Below are 21,355 nucleotides of genomic sequence, written 5' to 3' on the forward strand. Positions count from 1 at the left end.
CCCTGTGACCATTTTCGCTGAGGGCGATTTAAACTTTTAAAAATTCCCCCCTTGTTCCAGCTGATCCAAAGTGGGGTCATTGGCCCTGGGAGCATGCGTGCGCTTTGTGTGTGCGCATGTGGTACCAGGGGCGCCACCTCCCACCAAGAGTTGCCCCCGTGCTGGCAACCCACTGAGTTCCACCACCTCTTTTCCCAGAAAAAAGCCTTGAGTAAACCTCTAAATACTCATGCTAGGAGGCAACATCAAGGGAAGGCCTCAGCCCCTATGCCCTTTCACTGATCCTCCAGAGTAGCTGGCTGGCCACTGAGCAAGGCAGGATGCTGAACTATATGGACCACTGGTATGATCCAGCAGATTCTTATGTTCTTCTGACCTGGTTGTAAAAGTCTTGGTTTGAAACTTGAGAAGTTTATGAATATATAAGCCAGTATAGCTCCAAATTTGCTAAATTGCTATTACTTATTAAAAAGTCAGTTTAACAACGTCTAATTGTCATGAAAGATGTTTAACTTCTCACTTACAGTCTTCTGAAATGAACTAGTTAACCTGCTAATACATCTAATTTATTCAACGTGCTACAGGACCCAGATCTTGTTCTCTGACTGTAGACCAATACATCTACCCACCTGAAACTATCTAATCTCTTTTAGTCTAGCTGACTTTTTACAAACATTGCTGTTGTGTGTAAAGTGCAGTCAAGTCACAACTGACTTATAGCAACCGAAGCAGGGGTGATTTGCCAGTTCCTTCCTCTGCAGAGTCTTCCTTGGTGGTCTCCCATCCAAGTACCGACCCTGCTTAATTTCTGAGATCTGATTAGATCGGACTATAACATGCTGCTTTCTCTCCAATAAACATTGCTGTTACAAGCTAGAAAATAACTCTCTTGGTAGAAATAAAATGCTATGAGGTTCCAATAGGAAGACTACTAAGAGAGTTAATTACTGAAGAGCAGAATGACTTTCATATGCACAAGGCCCACTGTTTCATCATTCCTGGAAGACCTGTAACTAGAATGGAAGCAACACAACTTCAGTTAGGCAACAGTAGATCATATCTGCGTTTCAAGCAGATAAAAATAACCTATGGGCAGAAATGATTGAGGAACTATTTAAGTCCCAATGAAATTTATTCTTTAAGATTACTATCTTACTTTCTAATAAACAACATGATTAGCCTGCACATCTTTTAGGTTTTATTACAATACCTAATATGCCTAACTTTCTCTGTATTGAACCCAATGGCTTACATAGATCCCTGTCCTTTTATCCAATTGGAACAGCATGTAAAAAGTTGGAGCCAATAATGAGATTTATCTAAAAGTATTGTTATTAAAGCCTACTTAAAACTAAATTAATTAAACAAATGGAAAAACTGTATTAAAAATCTTAAAGAAATTCTACTAAGTATACAAGAAACTGATCAGAATCAACATTGAAGGGAACCCTATTTTAGACAATTTTTCAACTATTTTGAGTTTCAGGTAGATATAATTCATTGCCTTCTTTTATAATTCATCTTTATTTTCTGTTAAATAAGACATTTAAACATTTCCTTGCTTTTTATTTCATATACACCTCACTTCAGTGTTAGTCAGAGCCAAAAATGATTCCACAACTACAATTTTTTAAATCTTCCTTTATAAGACACTGCTAACCACCCATAAGCTTTTTTATTTCATGTATCACATACGTATATTCCTTTAGCACTACAATCTAGATCCTGACAATTCAACAGCACTTACTATAATATAAAATAATAAGTTTTCAAAACTCATTTCTCCTTCAAGAGTCTGCACAAGGAAACAAAACCATACTACCCAATTTACCAGTCCTTATGCACCAAATTTAAGTTTAATTTATGTATTGATAATTTACTTTAAAATTTGTTTATATTACAGTCACAAAGGCTCAAGATGAAACAGACAATTTACTGTTATTATTAAATAATAGTTATTTATACAATGCTTTAAAAAGTTCAATAAACTTTGCATGCATTACCTTCTTGTAGTCCTTGTAACCACCATATAAAATAAGATGGTGGGGTTGAATGATTTGTCTAAAACTCTCATTATGATTTAGAAACAAAGGTGAGATTTGAACCAGAGACCTCCTAATCTGTGGTTGATGTGTCAGTACACTATACCTACCATACAATACAAAAATTACATTTCTGCCTCCTAACCTAATCTCCTCAATCCACCTAGTTTCTATGCCCCATTCAAAATCCCACCAAAATATTTGCATTACTAAAATTGTTATGAAAATACTGACAGTTTAATTTACCTCCATTAACTATTTAAAGAAAAAAGAAAAAAGGGGATTTTCAAGGGAAACTAGGACAGAGTATTTTAAAGTAGATGGATTTTGTTTCCAATTAATGAAATTTACCTACTATTTTTAAAACATATAGATTATTTTGTATCTTCAGGTTTTGATAGGGTTTCACTTATTTTATAAACTGTTAAGAACTTTCATGAAGCTATCACTTTTTCATTAAATGATAAGTATAACTTAGTTTTGCATAAAATCATGAACTTTTTAAAAACAAATGGCGGAACTGAATCTGTACATTTTAAACCCAACCTATATAACAACAAACCCCACTTGTACCTCAGGCAATCCCTGCCACACACACACACACAAATATTACATGCTGATTGTGCCAAAAGGAGACCTGTGTTCTGGAGAAAGGGGGGCAAAAACCTGAAGAAGCATCTTCCATCTGAAAAGAAAGAACTAAGCAGACTGTATCTTATTAATAACAATGTCCTCTTTTTCTGTATGGTTTACATACTTACCAAGGAAGGCAAATGGAAATTACAGGCAGAAGAAAATGAAGCTGTCTCCAACCCTTTGTCATGTGATAGTGACCTATAAAGTATCAAATAAAGACATACTGTCAGCACACCATGATTTTACAATATTGCAACTGGCCAACAACTGCAGGAGGGATCCCAAACTTGCAACTTAACCCTCCCTCCCATCCATTCAACACTAAATTCTTGTAAAAATGAAACCCAAGTTGTGCCTTGAAAAAACCCTGATGTTTATACAGCAAACCAAAGAACTACCATGTTTATGAAGGAACTGGGATTCAGCAAGTGGAACAAATCCTGAGAGTGCATCAGCATAACTGGCTTTTCCGTCTTCTCCATGTCTCCATATACAAGGACCCAAGATGGCAAATGCACAGAAAGTTGAACTCAAACAGCAAATGGGAATCAAAACAGGAAGAAAGTCCCTCAATGTGCATATGTAATGGGTCAACCAGTTGTGTGGATAAATTTAAGCAACCTCCTCCTCAAAATAAAGCCTCCAGACTGCAAATAAGAGGTTCATCAGAAAGATCGCAAGGTTGTAGCAGAGTTTCAGGTAATTCGCATTTGTCGATCCTTCCTGGTAATCCCGCCCCCCCCCCCTTCAGTACACACACACACAGGAAAATATTAGATAGACCCAAGTCCTTCCGATACACCGGAAAGGAAGCGCATTCGCTTTCAAGCCACCCCTACCCGGTCAGCCACCCACCTCACGAAGCAAAGTGTAGGCAGGGCCACCAGGGTCTGGGGGTGAAAGCGAAGGTTATTAAACATGGAGAGCAGAAGCTAGGGAGATAAGCCCGGAGCTTTCCCTTTTTTTTTCTCCCTTCCTTCTGGTCACCATCAAGTTTGCATCTTAGTTGCAAAATGTCGATCTTAAAGCCTGACAAGACACTGGGGGTGGGGGGGGGGAGAGTCCATCTTGCCTGGGGGGGGGGGAGGGCAGTGGGAGGAGAGGAGCAATAATGTACAAATCTCAACCTCGCCGGGGGAGAAGTCTGCACAACACCTTGTGCAAGAGCCGAGATCAGGAAAAAGCAGGCAGAGGGACCTGGGGGCTGTACGGAGGGCGAGACTGCAGGATCTGCCCCACTCGTCCTCCTCCCATTGCCTCCCCAGCTAGATTTGGTGAATCTGACTAGCAGCAAACACCTCCCTACTGCCGCCGCCGCTACTCCCCTCCTCCTCCCCTTGGGCCCGAGCGAAGATCCCGCGGCTGCTGCTGCTGCTGCTGCCACTGGGGAGGAGGAGCAGGAGGTGCTGCTGCTGCCGGAGCCACATGGAAGCCCAGAATCCTCGCGGCCGCTCCATCCCTGGCGTGTGAGGGGAAGGAGAGGGCAGAATGCAAGCGAGGGGGTGTCTGGGCGCCCGGACGTCCCCTTCCACCTCGTATGTGGCCGGAGCCGGGAACCTGGACGTGTCACAGAGGCGACAGGCAATGGTTTCAAAGCCCCAGGCCAAGTGGCCATCCCCGGCAGCCTGCTCTTCCTCCCACCCGCAGGGCTTCCACCCCACACTCGCCTCTTTCGACAAACTTTCCGACAAGATCCACCGGCGAGAAGTCGCTCATTTGCCCTCGCACTTCGGGAAAGGGAGAGAGGCTCGGCAAGAAGCCAGGCGGATCCTAAGCAGTGGCCGCAACCCGGGCACTTTCTTATCACCCCCCCCCCCGCCCCGCTCTTCTTCTTCCCCCGAAAGAACAGGAAGGGGGGGGGGGGAATAGCCTGCCTCTGCCTGCCTCTCCACCCCCCGCTCTCCGTCGTACATGTTGTCTCCGCTTCTTTTCGCATCGTTTCATTTTACCTTCCTCGTTCAGCGGATTGTTACAGAGAGATCTTTCTACAGCGGAGCTCCTGCTTCCCACATCCCGGGATTAATGAGTCTTTTCTCTGCCCCCTCCTTCGCAAGCAGACAAATAACCGTTTCTCTTTCCCAGCCATGCAAGTTTCATACATTCGCGAATATAAAACACAGAGAGGAAGAAGGCGGACGAGGGGGGGGGGGAGGAAGAGCGGCAGGAGGAGAGTCTGATTTCTGTAATTCACCAGCCGCCCGACCTCGCAGCAGAAAATAACAGTTGAACACCCATCTGCTGGCTGGGGGCTCCGCCATCCCCCCGAAAGGCACGCATCCTCCTTCCGGAGGCAAGGGCCGGCAAGTTTTCTGTCATCGCGACCACCCCTGTCACAACTTACCTTCAGAAACAGGACTTTAAACTGCCAAGGCCTTCTTCTCCCCCCACCGGCCTCGCTCTCTCGCTCTCTCTCTCCACCTTAAACTTATTGACACAACATAATCCCACATTCATGCAAAATCCTGACACAGCCTCTCTCCTCCTCCGTCCCTCCCCCTCCCCCTTTATTCTTCCTTCCTCCCGGCTTGCACTATCACCGCTTCCCCCCCCCCGCCTCCTCTCTCTAATAATTGCACATTTTGTGTTGTTGTTTGTGGAGGGAGGAGGGAAAGTGCCTGGCGAGACATGGATGGTTCCCTGCCGGAAAACGCCAATTCCGAACTCCGAGCAAGCCGAGCCCCTCGGGGAGCCCCCCTCCCGCCCCCACCCCACCTCCCCCCGCCCAAGTAGCGTGACACAAACCCCCAAGCGCGCAACACAAATAAATCAACGCGCTAAGCCCCCCCCCCCCCCGCCTCTACCCCGACTCTCTTACAATGAAGTTTCGCTTCTGGCGGCCCCTGTCAAGACACACGCGCGGGGGCTGGGCGGTTGTTTTCCTGCCTCCAGTTCTCAGTCCCCGGTTGTTGCCGCGGCTCTTGCCTCTGTGTGGGGAGAGGTGCCTGTTTCAAACGCAGCCTGGCACTGGCTGGCCTACCCTCGGGTTGGTGCTTCGCTCCCCCCCCCCCTCTTCATGCATTGCATTGCATTGCATTGCAACTCACCGCTTGCCGCCGCCACCCCCAACTCGCTCCGCTCCCCGGCCTGTCCTCCCCCCAAGGTTGAGGTCCCCCTGACCTTCTCTCTTGCCCCCATCCAAAGTTTCAGGGGGGAGGGAAAGTGAATGGGAATTGTGGCAGCAGCGGGAGGCGAGGGACGTCGAAAGGTCTGTGCCTTCCTCGGTCCACCCTGCCGGCTGAGGCGGCTGCTACCGCCGCTGCCGGAGGAGTCCTTGGGGGCTGCCCCAGCGCTTTTAAGTGAGTAATAATCGGAAAGGAAGTGTTGGGAGAGGAGCCCTGCTGCTGCCTGGCCCCGGGAGGGGAGGCTGTGGGGCTGGTGAGGCACTTACCTCTGAGTGTGAGTGTAAGTGAGTGTGTGTTGTCAAGCAGTGGCCAGTCAATGTTTTCTTTTATGTGGAAGTGAGGAGAGGAGCTCCGAGCAGAGCCCACCACTGTACAGCGCTCCACATACAGTACACGGCAAAGCCGGAGAGACCGACAACATTCATTTTTATATAAGGCAGCCTGCCATTGGCTGGCGGGCTGAAGGACAGGCCGGCCAGCCACACAGCTCGCCTGTTACACCCATGGAGGAACGCACTCAGTCACACTCGCGCACACACATATTGGACGCACACATACGGACACGCGGGTGCCCCCAGACCCTCGGCTCTCTTTTCGTCGGTTCTTCCCAGACCTGCAGGCACCTTGGCCGGGCAGGTAGAAGGAGGCGACGGACTCAGGCCAGGGAGGAGAAAGGCGAGTCCCCTTCACGAGTGCCGAAATAAATAAATAAGTGCATGGCTGGCTGGCTGGAAACTGGTGTCCATTGGCTGACATGGGAGGGTTCTGTGGTAATAAACTCCAACTCCACTGGACACAGAAGTGGGGGATTTGGTTGCCGCCGTGTAGTGCCCCTCAGAAAAGCAGGGCTTTGTGTGACGACTTGCCACTGGCAGCTGGGAAACAGTTGCCACGGGGCAGGATTTCGGTGGTTGCCGCTGGGCTGAGCCCACAGAGAGGCCGAGAATCCCCAGCATAAAGTTCCAAAAGGCTGAAATGCCTCTATAGGGGTTCAGTCGCGATGGGGTAAATAGCTACAGAAAAGCCAGCCTGACTGAAAAGGGAATGGACAAATCAACAGAGATGAAAGCACCACTCTGCTAAAATAACCATTTGCTCTGATCTGTCAAAAAGGTATCTGACGCCACTACAAAACGGTCCTGGGAAGAACAGGTTCATGTGGTTTAGTAAAACAGCACAGACTAAAATATGCTTAAGCAGCACATGTTATCTTAATATGAAAGCTCCCTTATTCACATTCTTACTAGGATGGCCAGTTGTAATAACCACAGTTGATTATAACCATGCAATAGAGACAATATGGCCCATACTTAGGGAGCTGTTCTTTCATATGTTTTGGAGTTCTGTTAAATTGCCAGATTGTAGTACATGGGCTAATATGCATATACATTTGAACAAGACATAGAAATAATTGTGTGTGTGTGTGATTTATACTTGACACAGATAATACAGCAGTAACTGTGGTGTTATAATTACAGGTAACAATGGGACAGCTGTAGATAAAATACCTACAACATCTTTTCTCTCGGGTCCGCTTTTTAATATAAGTGGTTCTCTCCACTTAGTAGTTTCATTGAAGAGAATATCATGGCAGCCATTTTCCTGAAGTCTGTGATAAAATATTCAGCAGGATGGAGTGTAGGCACAAGTACTGCCCCATTGTCTTTAAGGGTACTACAATATGGCACCTTTCACTGGCACCTTTAAAAAACCAAAAATATAGTTTTACTACTGAAAAAGTAAAAGCAGCTCTTTATCATTTTACAAACCTGGAGACATACACAATAACAACAACAACAACAAGTAACCAGTAGCCAAACATTAGCTAGCACCAAGATAAGACAGGAATAGCAAAATGTTGAAGTTCACAGATTTCCCCCCCTCATAAATATGTTTCGTTCATTATCGTTCATTCACTCCATTTTTCCATACTTTAAAAAATGAGGAGATTCTTTCCATGCCAAGAATACTCGATTCTACAACAAACAGTGCTGATTCTGCAACTGGAATAAATTATGCAAACTACACAGCTTTGTATTTATTTGCATGCTTTTGTGTATTTTATCCAATTGTAACATTTATTTTAGAATACTTTTCTAGAATACAGAATTTTGTGTCCAGTTTTTTTAATGGACAAACTAAGAAATTCGAGAGTGCAAGGAAAGCAGATGGAAACTGTTACAGTTAACATGAATGAAAAGTTCCACATTAAAGGCTTTTCACTCTTATAGTCTGTGGGCCACTTCATATATTATACACCAATAAACACACATTTGCAACTAAGTGTACAATCATAAAGGATCTAACTGATCCCACATTCTTGGCATGTATATTTGTATGCACTTATTTGCTGCTTGTTCAATTTATGGTTGAGATCCAAAGAAATGTAGAACTTGTTCTGTGAGCCCAAGGGGAGTGGGATAGATTGCATTTCTTAAATCAGAAGGTCTCTATGTAATCTGGCAAACTGTGTTTGAAACCAAGAGGATTTTCCAGAGGAGTCTCAGATATGGCACAGGGGGATGTTATTCAAAGGGAAAAGTTTTTGTTGATTAAAAACCAATTAGACATGACATTGTGTTTTGGATCCTGGCCTACATTTTTATATATACTCTTTTTAACATTATCCTTTCAAGTATATCCTGAAGGCAAGGAGGGAGTATCCTGAAGGAAGAAGATGAACTTTAGAAACTTCTATCTCTGTTCTTCTAAAGGTATTGAAGCGCTTTCCATTTTGGAATATAAACATCTTAGGCCCATATCCATGGAAAAGTAAACACATCCAGACATTCTGTTTTCAAACTGCTGTCTTGTTTTCTTATAGCTCCATAACAATGAGGGCCACAAAGAGATAGAGGAAGAAAGAGACTTCAGGTAAGTCCAGGTGCCATTACAGCTGACAATGACTTGTAAGCTGGTATTGGACAAGGGTATTTTATGTAACACAGCTGTGTTACTTAAAAGCAGTTTGGGACAAGAATTGTTTTTATTTCTTTGTGTGAGGAGAGTAGTATGACGCTAATGGTAATGTGCATTTAATGTAACGTGGAAATTTTGCAGGCGAAGTTCTATCTGGCTTGCCAATAAATAGTGGAGAAAACTTTACCTGCTAAATGGCTCTCTTTAAGGAACAATTTTTTAAAAAAAATGGTATTCCTAAATGTAGCATTTAACCAACAACGATATATTGTTTTGACTCACATATAGAATGTTGAACTGGGCAAGCTGCCTGTTTCAATGTGTATTTTAAATTTGTGTATTTGTATTTAATTGTTTGTTGTATGCCGCCCCGAGCCTGCATGTGGAGAGGGTAGGATACAAGCCTAATAAACATGTACAGTTTAGAGTTGCTGGCCTTCAGGTGGGGCCTGGAGTTCTCCCAAAATTACAGCTGATCTCCAAACTACAGAGATCATTTCCCGTGGAGAATTTAGTGGCTTTGGCAGGCAAACTGTGGCATCACATTCCCGCTGAGCTCACTCCCACACCCTATCCCTAAATCTCCAGGAATTTCCAAAACTGGAGTTAGCAAGCCTAATTGCACTTCCCCAGAAGACGCTTTATTTTGCAAAAAGTTATGCCCCAATAAACCTGTTTGTCTTTATCAGTACAGTCATAAGCAGACTGTATATCCATTGATATCAACTGATTTCAAAGGCTGTGATTCTGTTTAGGATTGCATTGTAACTTGCTTTAAAGTGGGGAGGCGGGCAGTTGCGGCAATGGACAAGCATGACTGTGTTTGAGGACTGAGGTGTGATTTTAATTTTTGTAAAGTAAACAAATTGGGAGTTTTATATCCCTAGGGTTCTAAGAATTCCATGGAATGTTTGTAGCTATTTTATTTGAGGCAAGTCTTGCAATAACATTTTATCATTTCTGTGTAAAGTGTAACAATGGTCCTTTTTTGTTTCTCTCTTGCCCCTTTCTAATTTCGTTAGCCAAAATACAATTGATTGCCTCATTATTTTTAGGACACTCATATTGTTCCAAGAATTTGCAATAATAGCATATATATTATAAATATATGTATTATGTCTGAGAAGTAATATTTAACCATACCATCAGTGTGGCATCACTCCTATCAGACACTGTAGGGGGCTTTAAAATAATTTGATAATGTTAATAATTGATTTTGGATTTCAGAAAAATTAAAAGAACTATTAGCATAGTTGTGGTCAGAATACAATTTTAATGAACAACAAAATAAGAGGGCTGTGCTGTATCAGTCACCAAGATGAAATAATTCAAAGACAAATGCTGATGGTGCATTGAAAACAATCAAAATACAAGATATTAAAAACACATTAGAAGGATCCTGAATGAATGAGCATCAGTGAGAATGTTAACTGTTGAAAATTCCCAATGACTATAAATACCATATTGCAGACAACAAAACATATATACCCTAGCAAAGCTCATTCACTCAAGTTTCTTCTAATGTATTTTAATATCTTGCATTTCAGTTGTTTTTATATGATTTTATTTATGTTCCTTTTATAACATGTTTCAGATTGCCTGACAAATCTATGACAAATCTAGGAGTTTTTTTAGTATTCCTTCAATACATTTTCATTCTCCCACTGCATTGTCGGCATTTGTCTGTGCTTTCTTCAGAATTCAAGCGTACCATAGACATGATCCTATGTCAATATAATCCATTTTTCTATTGGTTCCACCACCACCACCACCATCCTTGAAATATTCTAGTGTAAAGAAGAAACCTTCTTCTTTGTACCACACATTTCTTACCTGGGGAGCTGAAAACAAAAGAAACCCCCAATCCTAGACAAGGAAGCACAAACCAGTGAGATCTGTGGCTAAATATGGAAGTACCGATATAAGTTTGGAAGGAATGCTAAGACCCAGATAGGATGAGATCAAAATGGAGTTTTTAAAAGAGAATCATTCAAAAAACTGGGTCATTAGGAAATCTATGTGTTAAAATAATATCCAGTACCTGCTATAGAGCAAGTTACTCTACTCAGGCAAGGTAGACAAGAAGTAAGGAGCAAAAGGAGAAGTGAGGAGCAGATGGACAGGCAATGCTAATGATCCTGAACACTGTCCAACATCGATACAGGGATGCAGGCAGCAGGAAAGAAAGGAGGAATGTGCTCTGGAGCTCTGCAGCTAAAAAAAAATACATGTGAACTTGAAGCATACAAAAAGCATACTTTGTAGAAAGATTTTGTCCTCAGTTATAGGCAAAAAGGTGGTGGCTTGGGAATGGAAAGGCAGGAGTTGGAGAGAAATCTGTGCACGCAAGGGAATGGCTCATGAATTCAAGGAGGATAAAATTAGGATAACTTTAGAAAATAAACATTTTTTTTTATTATTTTTTACTTCATTTATATCCCATCTTTCTCCCCAATGGTGCCGCAAGACAGCTTATATCATTATCCTATCATCTATTTTATCTTCACAACAACCCTGTGAGGTAGGTTAGGCTGAGACTTTGTGACGCCCATAGTCATCCACTGAGCTTCCATGGCAGAGTGGGGGTTCAAACCTGGGTTTCCCACATCCCTGCCCAACACTTTAGCCTTTACATCACTCTGGTACTACACAACACTGGAATGGATGTAGTTGGACCTCATATTTGCATAACTCTTGAATCTGATGAGGCAAGAAGACTGTTGATGATATTTGGGGCCCTTGATTAATGATTTGAATGGCATTTGGGGCTTTTCTCTCTCAGTATTGTCCGGAGCCTGCCAGCTTAGCACCTTTAATATGATTAAATCAGGCGTGGCACTGTTCCTTCTGCTGGCTCTCTGCTTCTTATTTTTGTTCTTATTACCTCTTTACCTAGATTTATTGCAGAGCAGGGAGAAATGCAAGTCAACATCACAAATATACAAGCAACAGAGACAAGATGAAGGCAGTGGATTAACAGAATTGAGCACCTGCAATCTGAAAATTAAGCCTGTGAAGATCGTCATGTTGGACCCTTTGAAATGGGAGAGAGCCCCAAATTTTTAATCCCATTTGAAAATCTTGGCTGTAGTAATCAGTACCATGTTTAAAATGCATGCTGTTATTTTATCTTGTTATTGTAGTGTTTCTTGATTCCTTTGTTTCTAACGAACAGTCATGGATCAAGCTAGATCTTGGAAACAGTAAAAGGGATTTTAAACTCTCAGATACCTGCAGGGATTGGGTGATCTGAAAAATGTGAATCTGAGTTTTATTTATTTATTTATTTATTTTCATTCCCAAATAAATTTTGAACAATGCAAACCTTTGATTTATTTCAAAACTTTGCTAAAGGCCTATAAAGTGATATTTTTATAATGAAACTCCAAATATTCTTCTATGATTCTTGTAGGACAATACTTTGAAACAGGAGTATGGATATTATAGTGGTTAGCATCCAAGACACTTTGATTCAAATACCTTCTCAGCCACGAAGCCTCACTAGGTGTCCTTTGACATGCCACTTTCTCTCAGCCAAACCTACTTCACAGGGTTATTGTGAGGATAAAGAGGGGTGAGCCATGTGTGCCACTGAACTCCTTTAAAGATTAATGGGATAATGTGACAGATAAATATTAATAAAGTTAGGTAGCCTCTGGTTAGATAGAGATGAGCAGGATCAGGGGTTCTTAATAGGACTGGACCTGCTGTTTTCCATACCCTGTGACAGTATATTTGTCCATTTTAGGAAAAGCTTCATTTACGATAGTGAGAAAATGAATGAAAGCTATCTCCGTAGGGACTGGTGGCTCTGCCAAGTAATTTTTGAAACATTAACTTCAACCATTTCCCTAGAATCCAGAAAGCACATCTGCACATCTTAATGTCATAATTTTAGCATATAATGAGCTGCCTTATACTGAGCAGACCAATGATCCATTTAGCCCAGCCATGTCAACCTTGACTAGCCATGGTTCTCAAAGGTTTCAGGGAAATTATTTGCTATTCCTGTTATGTGAGATTACTTCAACTGCAGATGTCAGGGACTGAAAATGGAATTTCTTTTATTCAAAACAGGTGTCTTGCCACTAGGCTACACTACTGCCACATTGCAATCCAGTATTAATGAAATGAAGATAATTAACAAAATTCTCAACACATTAGAGAAATTGTAAAATTTTATATTTTAAATAAAACAGATTTGAATTATGTCAGCCAAAAAAGAAGAATTATAAGAGAAGTTCTGGTTCAAAACATTAGTTTGTTGGCAGTTACTAGATTTTATGAGCATAAGCAAGACACTGCTGGATCAGACCGAGGGTCACTCTAATCCAGTTTGTTTCCAGCTAGATGATTCCAGGAAACCCACAAGTCGGGGCATAGGGTTGCCTGCTCCAGGTTGGGAAATTCCTGGAGATTTGGGGGGTGGAGCCTGGAGAGGGCAGAGTTTGGGGAAGGGGGGGAGACCTCAGCTGGGTATAACACCATACAATCCACTCTTCAAATTGCCATTTTCTCCAGGGGAACTGATCTCTATCACCTGGAGATCAGTTGTAATTCCAGAAGATGTCCAACTACCACCTGCAGGTTGGCAAGCCTAGCAGGGTATGAAGGCAACATCCCTCACCAATCTTTATTCTCTGCCATTTAGTATTCAGAAATAAACTGCCTGTGATACCTGAAGGGGTTTTTTTTAGTTATTGTGGCTAGTAATGCTGCCCTTCATAAATGTATCAAATTTCCATTTATATTCCATAATTGAATAATTGGTTATGTCTCTCTTGAACCTAGTGCAAAAAGTTTCATGGCATGAACTGAGTTCTCGTATTACAGGAGAGGGGATTACCCCCCCCCCCATCCACTTTCTTTATACCATTTGTCATTTTGTAGGCCTCTATCACATTTCCCTTTATCTATCTTTTTCTAAACTCAAACCCTATAGTCTTTTCTAAATGGAAGGCTCTTCAAGCCCTTGATAATTTTGATTGCCTTTTTCTACAATAACTTTTTGGAGAAACAGCAAACAAAAATGTACATAGTATTCCGAAAAGAAAAGAAAAAAGCAAACCCAAACCTCACAGCATTACTATATTGACTTTTAAAAACTCAGTTTCTTTACAATTAATTCATAGCATGAAATTTCCTTTTTTCTTCCACTGCTACCCAGTGTGTGGATTATTTTCATTTCACTATCCACAAGACTCCCAAACATTTTCCCAGTTTAGTTATTGCTAGTTTAGAATCCATTGGTGTAAACAAGAATTTTTTTTTTGCACTAATGTTCATTACTGTGTAGAATGGCACACTCATATATTTCCTATTCTGCAGCAATTACATTAGCTACCAATTTGTTTCTCGTTCACAGTTCTTACTGCTCCTCACAGCCTGGGACTGCCATATGAGAAAATTCTCCCATACGAGCCCAAACCTGTTAATTTGGGGGTTGTGTTAGGCTACCTGTGATTACAAACTGTGATTAAAAGGCATAAACATGTAAGACCATTGCTGTTTTTATGAAAACAGCCATTTGGCAATTCTTTATTCATTTAAAATGTTTGCAGCAGCCGGTCTTTTCTCCAGAAAGGACTCAAAGTGACTCACAGTACTATTAAAAACACATTTTACACAGACATGAAAAAATAACAGAAAGCCAGTTAAATCAGTCAGATAAATGCAGAATAATTCGTTATCGGTTTTGCAAGCCCAATTCAAAGTCCTCCTAAACAATAGGAATGTAGTCGCTAGTAGGGGTTTATGTATAGACTCTACACAGAAAGTTCTTCTCTTTTGACAGAAAGATATGAAATGCATTTGTTGGGCAAAATTAATCTTTATTCCAATCTTACCTTTTCCCTTCTGTTAGCTGAAAAATTAAAATTTATTTGTAGAACTGATTTAAAGTTTTTTGTGTCAAACAAGTTCATTTTCAATTACACATTTATATTTCGAGATCATTTATTATTAATCTGCATTCCTAATCTTAACAACATCACTTGTCACTATCCTCTTTTATATTTTGTGTACATATGGTAGAAAGGAGGACCCAGTAAAAGTGGAAAGCTATGTCCTCTGCTATCCGTTTGTGTAACATTCTACTATATAAAAGGCTAAGCGTATTCAAGACAACTCATTTCCTACCCTGGTGCACTACCAGAGGGTGCTGCTGTGGAGGAAAGCCCAGATGAGGCAGCCAGCCCTCCAGAGAGCATGCCACGGCAGGAAGTCCAGGCCAGAATCAGGTGCAGAGTAGGCAGCAATGCCTGTCATCAGGTGCAGAGTAGGCAGCAATGCCTGTCCCCCACCTTCACCTAGCTGCGATCAGGAGCAGAGCAGGTGGCAATGCCCAACCCCGCTTTCACCCAGCTAGGATCACAAGGGGAGCAGGTGGCAATGCCCGCTCCCTGTCTTCACCCAGCTGGGATCAAGAGGGGAGCAGGTGGCAATGCCTATCCCCCAGCTTCACTCAGCTGGGAAACGAGAGGAGCAGGAGGCAATGCCCATCCCCCCATCCCCCAGCTGTGATAAGGAGCAAAGCGGGTGGCAATCCCCACCCTCTGCCTTCACCCAGCTGAGATCAGGAGCAGGAAATGCAAGAACCAACCACTGATACAATAGAATACATTCTTAAAGTGCACCATGCGTTGAATATATTCCAATTAATTTAATCTTAAATAAACTACAATACCAATACTAACACTTAAAGTGCAAGGTGCCTCCAACAGTTAGAAATAATTACATACACAATCAACATCAAAATAGCAGTTATACCATGTTCACATCCAAGAATCTCAATGACAAAGACATTAAAGTCCACAAGCGTATTTCTTCTTTATATTCATGACTGAGACTTGGAGTCGAGGTAAGTGTTGCAATAGTGATGTCTTCTTGCTTGTTTTTTTTTCAGGTGTAATTCCAACAACTTCAAGTGGCTGGCACCAATGCTGTCTCCCAGGCAGGATAATCCACTAGGACCCCCGGGTCTCAGTGAAGGGGAGAGTCCACAGCTACCCAGAACCACTCAACAGGAAGCTAGCAGTTCTCTTGTTTCAAACTAGCTTTTTCAAGAGTGTTCTACAAGCAGTTATCTCCCTGTGACAGGCAATGATATAATTAAATTCTTTTTACAAAAGGATTGTCGTGTGACAATCAATACAATGTAATATGTACTATATACTCACAGCTCCAGTCACTCAAAATTCATATGACTTCTCTTAACCCAAATGGAAACCCAGATACAGCAATGAGGATCCACTGAATCATTTCCCATTTATATCAAACGGCAAGAAACCAAGTGGGAGGGGAAAGTTCATGAAAGTTCTTTAAAGGTATATACCACAATAATAGCAGGTTACAGATAGCATGACCAATCCAACACCTGATTCAACCCTTTGGGTGTCACTGTATCAAGTTGAAAAATCCAAAACGCTTCTCTTCTCAATAATTCTTGTTGTAAATTCATAGATCTCGAGACTTTAATGACCTGCAACGCTGAGAACCAGAAATCTCTGGGGTCCCTGTGCGCATTCACGAAGTGCTGCACTAAAGGGGCATCTAGTACCTGATTTCTGATTCTATGGGGGTAGCAATGCCCACCCCCCTGCCTTCCGGCCAGTATCAATCATGGAGGAGGCAATGTCCACCTACCCGCCCTCCCTTTCTTGAACTTGTTGTATTTTTTCCTACAATGGGCTTTGTTGCTAGTCTGTAATAAGCCTGTGGGTGTTCAAGTGTATCTGCATGCAGGTCTCTTCATGCTTTTGGGAATCGTGAATCTATTCTAGTTGATTCCTAGTGTTGTGGAGAGTCACCTTTACTTCCATTATGCACATGTATAACATACCTAGGGATGCCAGTCCCCGCTAGGGGTGGAGGATCCCCCACTCCCACCTTCCACCCCCCACCCATGCTAACCTGGCCAGTGGGGGAGGCACAGGCCTTTTGGGTCCACACTCCCAAGCAGCACAGCGCACTCCCATGGGCCCTATCTGACCCAGATTGGGCCCAAATTGGCCCAGATTGGGCCCAAATCGACCTGGAACAGGCCGCTGTGGAGTGGCCCATTCCGGGCTGATTTGAGCCCAATCAGGCCACCGTGGAGTGCACGAGTTTTCCCATGCTCCACAGTGGCCTTTTCTAGGCTAATTTGGACCCAATCCAGGCCACTTTGGAGTGCAGGAATGCTCCTGTATTTTGCAGTGGCCCAATCCGGGCTGATTTGGGTCTGAATCGGGCCCAATTCAGCCCCCCCCCCCAGAGTGCAGGAGTGCTCCTGGGGCAGCCACTGCCCGCTCAATGATGCCACTTCCCAAAAGTGATGTCATCCTGCGGGCCCAGGAGTGCAGGTAGGTGCTGTGTCCCCCACCTCCCACTGTGAGGACAGGGAGACCTGGCAACCCTAAACATACTACATGATTTTGCTTGTCTCCTACATGTATCTCCTCTTCTTATTGTGCTTTGTTAGAATATCAGGCAAGGGCTACTAGTGACTTGGAATGCTGAATTTATATTTTCCTTGGCCTTTTATATTGTCAAAACCAGCTCCTGTACTATTTAAGAAAGGGCAAGGTAAAAAGCTAAAGGAGTCCGTTAGTAACAGAATTTCTTCTCCCTCAGCAACGAGAAAGCAAGCACGGTTCAGAAACCTGCATACCAGTATATCTGTATTTCATTTTTATCCTGATTCTTGCTCTTCTTTCAAGAAGCTCAGATGATATAGGGTTCTCCTTCCTGTATTTTTCCCCTCTATCGTACTTTGGTCACATCATAAGACAAGATTCTCTGGAAAAGTCAATAACGCTAGGAAAAGTGAAAGGCAGTAGGAAAAGAGGAAGACCTAAAATGAGATGGCTTGGCTCAATAAAAGAAGCCACGTCCTCCAGTTTGCAGGATCTGAGCAAGTCTGTTCATAACATTATGGAGGTCTTTCATTCATAGGGTCACCATAGGTCAGAGGCGATTTGATGGCACATAACACACACATGTTTTCCCCCTCAACTGGCCAAAAATCTGCCAATGCGCTTCATAGCTAATGAGCATCATAATTTGAACCAGTCCTACTCTGACCATCACATTGGCTTTTACCCTACAACACTCTGGCCTGTTGATGCAATGAGTCTCCCTTGGTTGCTGTGGCTGGTTTTCTGGTAGCTCCTTTTTTTACCAAGAAGAACTACGTGATGATGCTGAATCCATGCCAACAGTCAACAGTTCATCCGTTGAAGACCCTCTAACAGTTACTGAGAAAAGATGGTAAATTTCTTCCTGGTGCCTTTCTAGATTTGGAACTCCCAATTTAGAACCTTAAGCAGTAGAGATTTAAAGGCTTGGAGATCTTCCATTCAAGGTCCAGGTGTTGGGGAAAGACCTTCAGCCTGAGACCCAGGCTCAGGGTTCACAATACTGAGTACATAATACTGACTCAGATATACCAACATATGACTTCGTATAAGATAGCTTCATATTCCAAAAACTATACTTCTGTATAATGTGTCCTTGAACCCAGTATACTAAATAAAATTACACACTTTTCACTTATTAATTATAGCTATGCACCTCTTAAATAAGTGATGTTGGAGGATTCTTTTCTGTGCTGTGGTATAGTGTATCCCACTTTGTGTCTACTTTTTAATATCCTCTGCCCTTTCCAGTATTTTCTTTCCTTTATCTCAGCAATTTCTTTTAAAAACCAAAATGATTCTTTTAAAAAAATTCCTAACAAATTGAAGCTTATTAAAGTCATTGAGGCATTTATGAGATGCTTTATTATCTCCGCCCCCCCTTCTTGCATTGCCTGGGGGAGATGTGACCATTGGTGACTTTGCAGTCATCTTTCAGTGTTGTGCCGCATGCCTTACTATGAGGGATGTGAAGCATTAGCTATCCAGCTGCTGCCAGAGCCTGCAGGCTTTGTATATGGGCTGCTACCATGGCCAACTACATTAAAGGCCATTGTGTGCTCATAGAAGAGAGACTATAAAGCTGCACATGTTTTATCTATAGAATGCTTTCTTCCAGTGATGTGGCATATCCTCAGTCTTGGTTGTTTTTCCCACATAGAATTCTTTTCTCTGCCCTGTTACTGCTATAAGAGGGTCAGATACCTTTAAGGCTTGGGGAATCCTGCCTGAAGCCCCAATCCATTGAGTGGAAGGATTGTTTCCCACCCAATGCACATACTAATATCATTTGTTTTAATCTGCCTACACATTTTGATGAATGATAGATCCATATTTTGTTAAGAGCATTAAATGATTCTCAAAGTTTGTCAAAGTGAGTGTTCCTAAATGAAATAACACAGTTTGATTTTTAGGCTTTCACAGATTCCCTGTCCCTGGAATAAGATGGAGTTGTAATCAGTTAACGCTGCCCCTTTGATATGGTGGTGAATGCCAAACCTACCACAGAGTGCCATTTTTGATGAGATGCCCAGTGTTGTGAATGTTCTGGTACACATAGAATAAATGTGTTCCAAGGATTACAATGAACAGAGATTGCGGCTTAGGCTCACAATAACCTATAAAAATTGTGATTTATGTTGACCACATTCTGGAAAAATTTCAAAAAGTGAATTCAGTTAGGATATGTTGAAGCATAAGCTTGAAGCACATATCAGGGACTGACTGCTGTGAGCAAGAGTAATTCTCTGTCCCCTCTATCTCTTTTGGAAGAGCCTGTAAGGGTTCCTTACATCTCCAAACCCAGCTGAACGCAGCTGGAGAAAGAAAGATCAGTAGAATAACCACTAAAGTTATTGCAACTTGTAATGAAACAAACTCTAAGCTACTGGTCTTCAACCATCAGCCTTTACTCTGGGACTTGCCTTTACCAGCCAAACAGCAGCATGGGTTTCACCAATTTACAAGAATGTGGCAGAAAGTTATATGACATCAGAGTTGCATGACAGCAAGGGGAGGAGTCAGAGTTATTAGTTCACTGGCGGGGAACTGCATAGCCAGTGTATGTGGATTATTTGCAGACCAAGGAGGATTTGGTGGCCAGACCAGACTAGACTACATTGTAACTATGAGTTGAGCATCTTTGGAGGAAAGGTGGCTAATAAATAAAGCAGAAGTCAAGTAACATAACAGTTTGAGTCTTGCCACCAAAACTGTGATCAGAAAATTATGGCATATTTTGCTTTGTTTTCAATGAATCCACTAACAGCCATGATTATTGGAAAAGGGAGCTATATAGTCCAGCAGTGTTACCTTATGGTAATATAAAAAATGTTATGTGCCAAATTGTAAATGTTCTTGATTTTTTCTATTTTTATTTATTTATTTATTTTATGTCATTTATAGTCTGCCTTTCTCACTGAGACTCAAGGTGGATTACAGAGTGTGAGATTAGTACAATCAATATCAAGGACATTTCCATACTGTATCAAGGACATTTCCATGCAGTGTCAAGGACATTTCTATAAACAATGTCATAGGATTTTACAAAGGCATAGCATTAGCAAGGATCCAATACAGAGTTGAAGAATTGCTGAAACAGAACGTAATTTTTTGCCCCAGAATTGACTGACCTATTGTGAAAATTGAATCCTTGGCTGCGAAAGCATCCTAATTCTCAGAATGAATTTGCGTCGAACCAAAGAGTACACAAATGATGCAGAGTGATTGTGAGTAAAACATGCATGCATGAAACCATTTAAATCGTTTAACTGAAGCAGTCAGTTGATGATATTGAAGAGACGGCAATGGAAATGAAACAAGCAGAAATTCAGATATTCCAGTGAAATTCAGATATTCCGCTTGGATTGCTGGAGATCTCATGGGATTATAACATCTCCAGGCCACAAAGATCAGTTCCCCTGGAGAAAATGACTGTTCTGGAAACTGGACGATGTGACATTATAGAATGCTGAGATCCCTCACTTTCCCAAATTCCACCCTCCCCAGTTCCACCCCCCAAATATCCAGGAATTTCGCAAGCCGGAATTGGCAACCCTAACTAAAACCCACTGAGTAGGACAGGAGGACTGGAGATTGGACTTCAGTCCAGAGTTTGTAGATGCCTAATTATTCAATTGATTTGAGAATAATTTTGTTTCAAGTAAACATCCTTAGAGCTTAAACCTTATAGGGGTACATTCAGTGATATGTAAACAGCATTATTTATTTCATTAATTTCATTACCTTTAGGTCTACTTCTCATTTTTCTTTCTATGTTTTTAACCATATCTGTCATTTATATTGTTCTAGTTAAAGGACTGTTGTACTGCTGTTGAACAGCCACAAATCTAGATTTCATTCCAAGGGGAAATGGAAGCATGCCTAGGGTGGTACTTTCCTGGGGATTTTTATTCAAACTCATGCCTTCATCTGTAAAGTTTCTAATGTTCCATATATCAACAAGAGCTAAAGTCCAACTGAAGGACAGTCAGCACCAGCAGCTATTTCTTCCTGAATCCAAGGTAATTTCATGGTGCTACTGAATCAAGCTTGCAATTGTCCAGGAAGAGATGAGGAAATTGGAGGTGAACCTATTTAGCCACTAGCAGTGTACACAGAGATGGACTTTCTGTGGCTTGAATAGGAAAGTATATACAATTTTTTAGCTGCCTTGAAGAACTTTTTGGGAAAGGAAAAATTTTTGTGGCAGAGACAAAATGGAGATAGGATATATGTCTTC

The 21,355-nt window shown here is 42.1% G+C and overlaps 1 protein-coding gene and 1 long non-coding RNA gene across 3 annotated transcripts in view; one reads left to right on the forward strand and one right to left on the reverse strand.

Moving 5' to 3' along the window:
• BBX (BBX high mobility group box domain containing) overlaps positions 1-5,565 on the reverse strand; it is a 205,500-nt gene extending 199,935 nt beyond the window's left edge. Inside the window, exons 1-2 of one of the 2 annotated variants that reach the window (XM_054973817.1) lie at positions 5,494-5,565; positions 2,804-2,876 (exon numbers count right to left, since the gene is read on the reverse strand). The gene's annotated coding sequence lies outside the window, so the exon portion shown is untranslated. The remainder of the gene's footprint in view (positions 1-2,803; positions 2,877-5,493) is intronic. The other variant, XM_054973816.1, reaches the window with a different exon arrangement.
• A 2,868-nt stretch (positions 5,566-8,433) lies between these two features.
• LOC129326538 (uncharacterized) lies at positions 8,434-12,018 on the forward strand. Its single transcript, XR_008596704.1, has 3 exons — positions 8,434-8,514; positions 8,625-8,674; positions 11,616-12,018. It is a non-coding gene; the product is annotated as an uncharacterized LOC129326538 (long non-coding RNA).
• The last annotated feature ends 9,337 nt before the right edge of the window (positions 12,019-21,355 follow it).

This window comes from Eublepharis macularius, chromosome 3 (assembly GCF_028583425.1).
Source record: "Eublepharis macularius isolate TG4126 chromosome 3, MPM_Emac_v1.0, whole genome shotgun sequence".
Lineage (NCBI taxonomy): Eukaryota > Metazoa > Chordata > Lepidosauria > Squamata > Eublepharidae > Eublepharis > Eublepharis macularius.